We start from the raw sequence: 12,836 nt of genomic DNA on the forward strand, positions 1-12,836 counted from the left end.
TTGTTTTGAGCCTATTTTTGTTATTTATTGATTATCACTGGGTTTATCTGATCTATATATCTGTATTTTGTAACAGAAAATGACTCATGAATCTGGAATATAGTTATTCACATCGATTGTCTCAAACAGGCCTGGTTATCCTCACAAAACAAGCGTAATTCGTCCATGTTTGAATCTAATTACAACATTAAGAGGCAGTAAAAACATTTAAAGGGTTGTTAATTGGGTTAGGTTAAAGAGCCAGTATCATAAACTTAGTTTTAGATTAGTCTTGGCCTTAGACAGGTCTTAGACTATCAGGTTAGATTAGAATAACGTCAACTATTTCAACTGTTTATCCATTACTTTCTTTATCCCTTTACCATATTCTTGAATTCTTTGTGAACATCTGTAATGGTTCTCATGACTGTTTACCTGTTCTGTTATGTTCTCCTATATTTGTTGCTGACTCATTTACTACATTTTGCTTCAACAGATTGTCTGAAACTATCTGATTCAAACTATAAATAAACACAAAACTGAACTGAAGCTCTCTTAAAACAATGTTTTCTGTTTGTGTGAAGAAAATAATCTAAAAATTGGCGGATGATTTTTTCGGCAGGACAAAATACAAATTAACGCTTTAAATGAGAAAAAGGTCGACTTACATCTTCACAGTTGGTTTTGTCTCTACAGCTCAGCTTCTTCTTCAGGTCACCAGTCTGCAGACAGGAAACAGAGCATGTAAACCATGGTGTCAACATGAAGAGGACAGGAAACAGCCTCATCCTTCAGAATAAAAGCTCTCCAGCAGCAGACAGGTGAAGCTGCTGCTCAGAGTGACTCCTGTTAGAATCAGCAGATATCTGAACGGACTTCTGAATGGAGGCCGAAGCGTTCTCCTCTTGTTTGCTCTGCATCTATTTTCAGATTCACGTTTTTTTTATTTCCAGGAAGTCGACTCTGTTGCTAAGCGACGACGCTGCCTGGAGTTTGATCTGAAAATGAAATCTGACAAAATGACTGAAAACACAACATGAGACTGAGAGATGTTCATGTTGGACTGAATGCTGCTGTCAGATCATTCTGTTAACTTTAAACAACAAACACATGTTTCCATCAGCTAAACGATGATGTTCATCAGCTGCAGAACTCCTTTCACATTAACAGGAAGTGATGTCAGAGGTTGAGCCTGAGAGGAGGTCTAATGAGACCTGTAATTCTTTTCTACAGGTCAATAAACTGAGGTATTTTATATTAAACATATTTGTTCTGATTACTCTGAACAAAAGGAAAGGACAATCATATGGATCAAAAATAGGGTGATAAAGACCACGCACTGTTTAACTGCCACTGATAAATATTATCATCCGTACTAAGATTTTGGAAACGTACAACTGAGCAACATATCCTCAGACAACGGCTCATAGGATTTTTTACAAAACGTTATTTCTCATTTTCCGTGCGTTTTCCTACAGTACAAGTACCTACTGTACCTTCGCTCCGGTCTTTTCAACATAAAACTACTTAGTTAGGTTTAGGAAAAGATGGAGGTTTGGAAGTGACGTAACTTAAGTACGGAAGTTACGTGACAAATAAATCCACGTTGACTTCTGGTTTCACACGGGATTTGAACATTGGTCTCCTGGGAGATCCCGTTATAGTCCGGTGTTTTTTGACCAACCCATACATCCCAACCTCGACCTCCCCCCTACACAGCGGTGATTTTGTGAGATATATTTATGAATTACAGCGCATTACTTTTCGTAGGTATAGCTACGAACGGTGTATTTCAACTCTTTATCCATCACTTTTAGCTAACCTTTAGCTAGATATTTAAACTGTTTATGAGAAAAGGTCTTAATACTGTAGAATTCCTGACATTCAGAAACATGTCTGGAGGCTCCACTGACTGATAACAGTGCTGATATTTCATTAATCAGAATAAATTCAAGCTAAACAGTGAAAAGCAAAAGCCAAACAAATCTGGCTGTGTGAGGTGATTCTGAAACGAGCCACATCTGGCAGCTGTTTCAGCTGAATGTGGCGATAGTCAGCTAGCTACATAAACTCTCTTATGTTCATTACAATACAGATAATACAGAGTATTGATGAGTGAATTAGTGATCGGCTGCAGGAGTTGTTCTGTGTTTGAGTTCAGCCTGTGGTTCGCCGTCGTTGTGCAAGTGTGATAATAATAAACTCCTCCACCTCCTCCATCACTCACACATCTCATAGATATATTTAAATATATGAACAGAGTTGGTTCAGGCTCTTGTGAGTCTGCTGGGACGGGAGATAACTCAGTGGCATGCTGGGAGATATCTGAAGGTTGCTAGGTTACCACACCCAGCCGTCGAATCAGCTGGCAGAAATGTGTGAGAGACAAAGAGAGAGATGCTGCACTAAAACAGACCTCCCACCATCGGACCACCATCGGACCACCCGACACCGGGTGATGTAAACCCCACCCGACCGCCACGCCTCGGAGGATAAATCAAACTCAATCCACCTTGTCTACAGCAGTCAGTGATTATTCCTACGTTTCCCAGAATTCCTCTCACCAACAGCCCAGAGTGGAGGTGCTCCATCAGCTGAGAGAGAGAGACTCCTGACTGATAACACAAACAGAGAAGAAGAAGAACAGAAACAAACTCACGGCTGAAATCTTTTACGTTTGATCAGTTTGATTGTTTGATACCAGAGCCGACAAAACATTCAGTAAAATTGCCAAAATTATGACTTAAAGTTCTGTTAGTAACTTGTTCCAGGTATAAATCATTGCTGGTCGGTGTCTCATGGTCTCTCGTGTGTCTCACGGTCTCTCGTGTGTCTCATGGTCTCTCGTGTGTCTCACGGTCTCTCGTGTGTCTCACGGTCTCTCGTGTGTCTCACGGTCTCTCGTGTGTCTCACGGTCTCTCGTGTGTCTCACGGTCTCTCGTGTGTCTCACGGTCTCTCGTGTGTCTCACGGTCTCTCGTGTGTCTCCTGGTCTCTCGTGTGTCTCCGCTGTTCAGACTCAGACTCCAACACAAACTCCAGTGAAGCACCAAAACCTCTTGGTTGTATCTAGTGAAGCTGTTAAACAGTGTTGGCCGCGGTCGGAGGACGCGGGGGAGACCGTAGCTTTGGTCTCCAGGACCGGAGTCTCTGCTCCTCTGCTCCTCTGCTCCTCTGCCTGCCTTCACTCACACACCACGCTCCTTCTCTCTCTCTCGCTCCACCTCTCACGTGCATGCTGCTCACTCCACACTGCAGAAGAGTTAGTTTAGCTCTGAGAATATCTAGTGAATGTTCAGTGGACGTTTGTGCAGAAATAACTGCTGCAGCTCCTCCAGACCAACAGAGGTTTCCCGTGTCTTGTGAAGTGACGGGGCTCCGCAGAGAGAAACGTTATCGTCTCCCACCAAAACTCCGGCGTCTCCCCCGTTCCCTCCGGCCGCGGTCGGGAGGCTGAGGCGAGAAAAGCCAACACTAGGATCAGCAGTGATTCATGGAGAGACCTTGGTCTGGTCAGCTAACATTACTGCCAAGCAGCTGAAATATAGAGTGATATTGTGCTTTTAGCTGACGTGTGTCTCCTCACTGTGTTGAGTGATGCTCCTTCATGTCTATGTAGAGCGAGCACAAGCGCCAGCAACAGGACGCTGACTTTAGTTGACTTAACGGACACAGGTGAAGCTGTTAACAAGACATTTAGGATTCTTACTAACAGGCCCCTTAAATCAGGAAACAAGCTACAGAATATAACATAATCAATACCAACACTCAGCCCTGCTGACACATCCCCAGCAGTTTACACATTAATATGATCAATTCTCAAATAAAAGACAGAATTCAAATAATATCCACATCAACTGTTTATCCATTACTTTTAGATAACTATTTAAATGTCTTTCCATTACTTTTAGCTCAAACCAGCTAGAACTAGAAGCATGTTGGCTATCTCTAAAAAGTCATCTTTCCATGGTGTCAGATAAACAGCCTGTTTTCAGCTTTGTGACGAAACATCTTCCAGCTGATCCAAGAAGCTTTTTAAAGACGTTATTCAGCTGAAGAAGGATTTTCTCTACAAGTACAAGTACCTCACATTTGTACTTAAGTAACTGAGTAAATGTACTTGGTAATGACATTCCAGCAGAGGGACGTTTAACTGACTGGGTGTCTGTCTGTCTTCTGTCTGTCTTCTGTCTTTGTGTTAGAAACATAAATAATGGTGTTAATATCACTGAGGAGGTCGTTAGTGACGGTCACCGCATCTACACAGAAAACACTCTGAGGTCCTGAGAACGAGCAGACATTCAGCTTTATGACTGCACACACACACACACACACACACACGCACGCACGCACACGCACACGCACACACACACACACACACACACGCACACACACACGCACACGTTTGAGTGTACAAACAATCCAGCAAAGCAGCAAACACGCCATTAGAGGTTTTCAGAGTCTGAGTCCAACAAGGACAGTTTTCTGATCAGATCTTCATCTGCAGATCTGAATGTGTAACTTTCTCTGGTTTCCATCTTGAGCTTCAAAGCTGCAGAACCTCCTCTGAATGTTCGTCCCGCCGGGCTCACTGTTTGTCTCATCAGAGGGATTTAGTCGAGTCGTGATGCATTAAAATATAAAACATGTTGATGCCTGAAGCTGGAAGTGGGTCAGAGACTGAAAACTGCTGAGTCACAGCTTCACATTCACACAGCTCTAAACTGATTATTCTGTCGGTTCAAACGTCACCTTTAAATGTTCTACATCGCTCAACACAGTGAGGAGACACACGTCAGCTAAAAGCACAATATCACTCTATATTTCAGCTGCTTGGCAGTAATGTTAGCTGACCAGACCAAGGTCTCTCCATGAATCAATGCTGATCCTAGTGTTGGCTTTTCCCGCCTCAGCCTCCCGACCGCGGCCGGAGGGAACGGGGGAGACGCCGGAGTTTTGGTCGGAGACGATAACGTTTCTCTCTGCGGAGCCCCGTCACTTCACAAGACACGGGAAATCTCTGTTGGTCTGGAGGAGCTGCAGCAGTTATTTCTGCACAAACGTCCACTGAACATTCACTAGATATTCTCAGAGCTAAACTAACTGAACTAACTAAACTAACTAAACTAACTAACTAAACTAACTAAACTAACTAACTAAACTAACTAAACTAACTAACTAAACTCTCCTCTTCAGGCCAAACTTCATGTATTTTTCACTTTCATTTGTTTTTCACAAGCGACTTCATCCGAGTACTGAACGTTCATGAACTGACACTCCGCTAATCAAAGAAATAAATGTGTGTGTGTGTGTGTGTGTGTGTGTGTGTGTGTGTGTGTGCGTGTGTGTTGGCAGGCCTTTATCTCTCCTCACAGAGATGTGACCACACCCAGCCTGTCATCGTTACGGCAACGGCTGCTGTCATTGGCCGACGCGGACGACATCACGGCGTCTTTAAGACGTTTGTGGTGAAGTTGTGATTGACAGCAGCTCAACTTCTGTCCTTCACTAAATCTCATTTCCTTTCCTCTCCTTTCCTTCCTTATCTCCTCCTTTCCTTCCCTAACAGCCTCCATCCTTCCATATCCCCTCATCTCCTCCTTTTCCTTTCCTTACGTACTTCTTTACTTTCCTACCCCCTCCTTTGCTTTCCTAGCTATCTTCTCCTTTCCTTCCATTCTCCCTTATCTCCTTTCCTTCCCTCCTTTACTTACTTCTTACAACCTTCTCAACTTCCTTCCTTTCCATACTCCCTAATCTCTTTGCCTTCCTCCTTCTTTCCTTGACTTCATCCTTTCCTTCCTAATGTCCTCCTTCCATCCACACTCCCCATTCATTTTATACCTCCTTCTTTCCTTCCATACTCCCTTAATTCCTTCCCTACATCCTCAATTCCTTGCCCTCCTCCTTCTGTCTTTCCCTATATCTCATTTAATTTCCACTCCTCCTCCTCCCTACTGCTCTACCTCTTCTTTTCCTCCCTAACATCCTTTCTCTCCATACTTCCTCTTTTCCTTCCTAACATCCTTTCTCTCCTTTTTCCTCCTTTCCTTACTGCTCACCCTTCCTACCTCCTCCCTTCCTACGTCCTTCTTCCCTAGCCTTAATCTTTTTTTTCAATCCTTCTTTCCTTCCCTACACTCTTGTCCTCTCCTTGATCAATTCATTCCCTCATCTCATCATTTTTTTTTCAGTCTCGTCCTTTACTTCCTTCCATGCTCCCTCATTCCCTTCCCTATCTCCTTCTTCCCTCCTCCTCCTCCTCCTCCTCCTTCTGCTCCTCCTCCTCCTCCTCCTCCTCCCACCTGTGGTTTCAACACAGCCCAGCTGTTGCCATGACGACAGCTTCCAGTATGAAACAGTGATTTGATGAACGCTCATGAACGGTCGGTTCCATCACATCACCGGTGATGTCGTCATGACAACAGAAACACACAGGTGATGTGGGTCATGTGATCACACCTGGACCGTGTAATCACCTGTTCCTGGAAGCCATGTTTGTTTGGTGGCCAACACAAGTCCTTCCCTACCTCCTCCTTTCCTTTCCTAACTCCTCCTTTCCTTTCCTTCCCTACCTCCTTCTTTCCTTTCCTATACCTCCTCCTTGTCTTCCCTATCTCTTCCTTTCCTTCCCTATATCCTCCCCTACTTTCTTTCCTTCCCTACCTCATTCTTCCTTTTATTAATGTCTTCCTGTCTTCCCTACCTCCTTCTTTCCTTTCCTATACCTCCTCCTTTTCTTCCCTACCTCTTCCTTTCCTTCCCTATATCCTCCCCTACTTTGTTTCCTTCCCTACCTCCTCCTTTCCTTCCCTACCTCCTTCTTTCCTTCGCTATACCTCCTCCTTTCTTTCTTTCTTCCTTACCTCCTCCTTTCCTCCCCTACTTTCTTTCCTTCCCTACCTCCTCCTCTCCTCACCTACCTCACCCTTTCCTCCCCTACCTCCTCCTTTCCTTCCTTACCTCCTCCTTTCCTTCCCTATACCTCCTCCTTTCCTCCCCTATACCTCGTCCTTTCCTTCCTTACCTCCTCCTTTCCTCCCCTATACCTCCTCCTTTCAATCCTTACCTCCTCCTTTTCTCCCCTACCTCCTCCTTTCCTTCCCTATACCTCTTTCCTTTCCTTCCCTATACCTCCTCCTTTCTTCCCCTATACCTCCTCCTTTCCTTCCTTACCTCCTCCTTTCCTCCCCTACCTCCTCCTTTCCTTCCCTATACCTCTTTCCTTTCCTTCCCTATACCTCCTCCTTTCCTCCACTATACCTCCTCCTTTCCTTCCTTACCTCCTCCTTTCCTCCCCTACCTCCTCCTTTCCTTCCCTATACCTCCTTCTTTTCCTTCCCTATACCTCATTCCTTTCCTTCCCTATACCTCCTCCTTTCTTCCCCTACCTCCTCCTTTCCTTCCCTATACCTCCTTCTTTTCCTTCCCTATACCTCCTCCTTTCCTCACCTATTCCTCCTCCTTTCCTTCCTTGCCTCCTCCTTTCCTTCCCTACCTCCTCCTTTCCTTCCCTATACCTCCTTCCTTTCCTTCCCTACCTCCTCCTTTCCTTCCCTATACCTCCTCCTTTCATTCCTCCCCTACTTTCTTTCCTTCCCTACCTCCTTCCTTTCCTTCCCTATACCTCCTCTTTTCCTTCCCTATACCTCTTCCTTTCCTTCCTCCCCTACTTTCTTTCCTTCCCTACCTCCTCCGTTCCATCTAATCAGACGGTCCAGCTGTGAGTGAGGATCACACCTGTACTGTAGTGGATTAAATGGGTCATGTGACTGTTGGGTCGAGGCGTTTCCTGTCCGGTAACGGAGCAGCTCAGACTTCCTGTAGTGATGTCAGAGGAGACAGGAAGCTGTCGTTCTGTCATATCAGCAAAAACACTCAACTTCAAATTCCTGCAGCAGAGAATCAACTGACTGAGCGCCTGCAGCCAAAACAACACAGTACAACAACCCCCCCCCCACCACCATCATCACCACCACCACCCCCCCACCACCACCACCGCTGGCTGGGCCCGTGGCCTCATTCCTGCAGCATCAACACCCCCCCCCCTCCTCGGCCCCCTGCTGCTCTCAGAGATAAGAGCTGAGGCCTCCGTCCGTTTGGATTCATCTCACACCAGTTATCAAACAACACGACCCGTCAAACTGGTCTGAAACCAGCTGAGTCCTGCTGCAGACTGCTGGTCCTCTAAAGAACTGGTTCCTGACCTGAGGGTCGGGACCCTTCAGGGGTCCGGACCTCGACAACATGAATCTGGAGAACAGACTAAAGGTTTTTTCCTCCGTGTGTTGTTTTATTGGATCATCATTATTAAAAACTTAAAGTAACTACAGCTGCCTCATTAATGCAGTAAAAGTACAATATTCCCTCAAAGTATAAAGCAGCGTAAATGGAGAACGTAAAGTAAAGTCTCTCAGAATGGTCCCTGAGTGCAGTAGTTGAGTAGATGTACCTGAGTAACCAGACTAAGTGTAACTCAGTGATGCTGCTGACGGAGCTCTACTCCTGCAGTCTATTCCTGCTGCAGTAGAGTCTCAGTGGAGCTCACTTTCTATTGTATAACCTGAGTGAAGATGACTCATGTGTCCAGAAATAGAGGAGAGAGCCCACGCTGCGCCGCTGAGGCGTTCAGGGACCGACCGAGAACGGGACGACAACCAAACACAAACTGGGAATGTTCGAAAACAGAAACACTCGTTTCATCACCCAAATAACATCCTCTGCTTTCAGCAACAACAACAACAACAATGACAATAAACAACAAACAACAACAACAACAACAACAACGACAAAGACAAAGACACCGACAATGACAACAACGACAAAGACAACAACAATGACAACAACAACAACAACAACAACAACAACAACAACAATGACAACAACAAACAACAACGAAGACAACAACAACAACAACAACAACAACAACAACAACAACAACAACAACAACACACCTGATTCTGAAGCATCCACACCTGTTTAGTTAACGGACCAATCAGTGATCAGGATGGAAACCACATGTCTAACAGGAACAGACAACAACCAGTCAAAGTACTAATACCACACTGTACTAATACTCTGTTACAGTAAATGTACTAATACCACACTGTACTAATACTCTGTTACAGTAAATGTACTAATACCACACTGTACTAATACTCTGTTACAGTAAATGTACTAATACCAAACTGTACCTGGAACAATCACTACCATCCCATAATGTTCTTATGCAATGGAAACGTTGTTCACTGCTCCAGTAAATAGGACGGACCTTAGATACGACTTCTAGTCGGCTCAGTTCATAGAACCCTTTGGCTCAGCTATTAGCTGGAAAGCTAACGTTAGGCTAGAATAAAGCTAACGTTACGCTAGAATAAAGCTAACGTTACGCTAGAATAAAGCTAACGTTATGCTAGAATAAAGCTAACGTTAGGCTAGAATAAAGCTAACGTTATGCTAGAATAAAGCTAACGTTACGCTAGAATAAAGCTAACGTTAGGCTAGAATAAAGCTAACGTTACGCTAGAATAAAGCTAACGTTACGCTAGAATAAAGCTAACGTTAGGCTAGAATAAAGCTAACTTTACGCTAGAATAAAGCTAACGTTACGCTAGAATAAAGCTAACGTTAGGCTAGAATAAAGCTAACGTTACGCTAGAATAAAGCTAACGTTACGCTAGAATAAAGCTAACGTTACGCTAGAATAAAGCTAACGTTACGCTAGAATAAAGCTAACGTTATGCTAGAATAAAGCTAACGTTATGCTAGAATAAAGCTAACGTTAGGCTAGAATAAAGCTAACGTTACGCTAGAATAAAGCTAACGTTATGCTAGAATAAAGCTAACGTTATGCTAGAATAAAGCTAACGTTATGCTAGAATAAAGCTAACGTTATGCTAGAATAAAGCTAACGTTATGCTAGAATAAAGCTAACGTTATGCTAGCCAGATTCAAAGAGAAAAGGGTGTAATTTATTAATTCAGCTTGTGTGACCCAGTCTCCACCCCGTGGTGTTCAGAGGACTGATGTTAACACTTGTTAACGTAAATAGGATATCCAGATGTTTTTCTATTTAGAACGGTGAACAGACAGTTTAACTGGAACTACTTTAGTAGGTGTTCATTATCAGGAAGTAATGGAACCCTGCAGCCAATCCCAATCTAGTTGGAGAGATTCATTTATCACTAAACATCAGATTTATAAACTCAACATCTTAATTTATAAAGAAACTAAAGCTGTCAGATAAATGTAGTGGAGTAGAAGTACCTCGAGTTAGTACTTAAGTACATAACAGTAAATGTATAGTCACATTTTAAATGCAGGACTTTAACCTGAGTATTATTATTATATAGTGTGTTGAGGCTGAACAGAACTGTGTTTGGAGGAAAATAAAATCCTTAATATGAAGAGATTTAAACTGCAGCACAGTCCGTCTGTCACACACACACACACACACACGCACACACACACACACAGACACACAGACACACACACACACACACACACACGCACACACACAGCAGGTTGTTTCTAGCTCCCTCAGGACTGTGAGTTATTATTCTACAGCTACAGCAGCTTCAATAGGACAGAGTCGTCAGCTGGTCGGCCTGTTACAGTTCACATTATGTTCATGTGGGATCTGTGCCGTGACCTTTTGACCTTTGACGTCTGACCGCCATCAAACATTCAGAACCAGACGTCAAAACTGCTCTGCAAATAGACGCCAAAATTCTATTTTTTAACACTAAACGGTTCACATCACGATCTAAATTTGACTCAGTTAGCGACTATTCTGCCTCCACCCACCGCTCCGCCCACTAAACACGTCACCATGGTTACTAACTATAAGATATTATATTAGCTGATGTTGCTAAAAGTTGCACAACATTCAGGCCAAACTTCATGTATTTTTCACTCGTTTTTCAGGTGCGACTTCATCCACAAAATACCTCATCATGTCTACTAACAGGAAATGAGTCTATATTAATATTTACCTCTGAGATGTAGCAGGAAATACTCAAGTAAAGCACTTACAGCACTTTGAGTAAATGTACTTCCACCGGTGACAGACATTTATTATAATGATAATATAAAGATATATTCTGTTTAAATGACAGAAGCAGTTTAGAGATATTATGGGAGTATCATGGGAGGATTTAAGAGAGGAGAGAGAGAGGAGAGACGAGGCCGGCAGATGTTGTGATGCTGGAGGGGGGGGGGGGGGGGGTGTTACATAAAACATCCTCTCCTCCTTAATCCAGCCCTCCATCCCTCCACCCCTCCTCCTCCTCTCCATCCCTCCTCTCCATCCTCCTCTCCATCCTCCTCTCCTCCTCCTCTCCTCCTCTCCTCTCCTCCTCTCCATCCCTCCTCTCCATCCCTCCTCTCCTCCTCTCCATCCCTCCTCTCCTCTCCTCCTTTCCTCCTCTCCATCCCTCCTCTCCATCCCTCCTCTCCTCCTCTTCATCCCTCCTCTCCTCTCCTCCTTTCCTCCTCTCCTCCTCTCCTCCTCTCCATCCTCCTTTCCTCCTCTCCATCCCTCCTCTCCTCCTCTTCATCCCTCCTCTCCTCTCCTCCTTTCCTCCTCTCCTCCTCTCCTCCTCTCCATCCTCCTTTCCTCCTCTCCATCCCTCCTCTCCATCCCTCCTCCTCCCCTCCTCTCCATCCTCCTCTCCTCCTCTCCATCCCTCCTCTCCCTCCTCCTCCTCTCCATCCTCCTCTCCTCCTCTCCATCCTCTCCTCTCCTCCTCCTCTCCATCCCTCCATCCCTCCTCTCCATCCTCTCTTCCTCCTCTGCTGCTCACTTCAGCCTCTTACATAACTTCACACAGTACCTGAATCATATATCTGATTATATATAATTCGATAATTAGACGCTGTTATATATCTGAAGGTAACACGGAGAGAGAGGAACCGGCCGGTGGAGAGAGAGAGCGGACCGTCGGAGCTTCTCTGCCCGGCTGTGTCGCACCGCAGTCCGGCGTGTCAGAGCGCCCGGCTTCCCCCGGACAAGGTCGCCTACATGCGGGCAGAGATCTGGCCGGAGTCCCGCTAAAAACATCCACTTTTACTCTCCCACAGTATCTCTATCGTCTTCCTCTCACATCTCTATTAAATATCAACTGGAATATTATAATACAAACTTCACTTCGCAGTTCGGCTGCAGAACATCGAACATATTTTATATTATTTAACACGAAAACATAGTTTATAATATTATAATATGAGTTAACATCAGGACCTCCGGGTCGGCTCTTACCTGGTTGATGTTAGACAGTTGATGACGGAGCTGCTGGATGTTTCTCTCTCTCATCAACTGTCTGTCTCTCAGCTGTCTGTCTCTCAACTGTCTGTCTCTCAACTGTCTCTCTCTCTGCGACCACCGACACATATAGGCTGGCTGCGCGCGACAGAGAGAGCGTGCACGCGCGTGTGATAACAGCAGTGTGTGTCTCTCTCTCTGGACCAGTCTATTACCTGTCTGTCTCTCTCTGGACCAGTCTATTACCTGTCTGTCTCTCTCTGGACCAGTCTATTACCTGTCTCTCTCTCTGGACCAGTCTATTACCTGTCTCTCTCTCTCTGGACCAGTCTATTACCTGTCTCTCTCTCTGGACCAGTCTATTACCTGTCTCTCTCTCTGGACCAGTCTATTACCTGTCTCTCTCTCTGGACCAGTCTATTACCTGTCTGTCTCTCTCTGGACCAGTCTATTACCTGTCTCTCTCTCTGGACCAGTCTATTACCTGTCTCTCTCTCTCTGGACCAGTCTATTACCTGTCTCTCTCTCTGGACCAGTCTATTACCTGTCTCTCTCTCTGGACCAGTCTATTACCTGTCTCTCTCTCTGGACCAGT

General features: G+C 44.7%; 1 protein-coding gene across 2 annotated transcripts in view; it reads right to left on the bottom strand.

Annotated features, from left to right (window-relative positions):
* Nucleotides 1-12,407, bottom strand: part of LOC119493186 (dematin-like) — a 30,565-nt gene extending 18,158 nt beyond the window's left edge. For both annotated transcript variants that reach the window (XM_037778332.1, XM_037778331.1), the window contains exons 1-2: nucleotides 12,239-12,407; nucleotides 648-701 (exon numbers count right to left, since the gene is read on the bottom strand). The gene's annotated coding sequence lies outside the window, so the exon portion shown is untranslated. The remainder of the gene's footprint in view (nucleotides 1-647; nucleotides 702-12,238) is intronic.
* Between the last annotated feature and the right edge of the window lie 429 nt (nucleotides 12,408-12,836).

This window comes from Sebastes umbrosus, chromosome 8 (genome assembly GCF_015220745.1).
Source record: "Sebastes umbrosus isolate fSebUmb1 chromosome 8, fSebUmb1.pri, whole genome shotgun sequence".
Taxonomy (NCBI): domain Eukaryota; kingdom Metazoa; phylum Chordata; class Actinopteri; order Perciformes; family Sebastidae; genus Sebastes; species Sebastes umbrosus.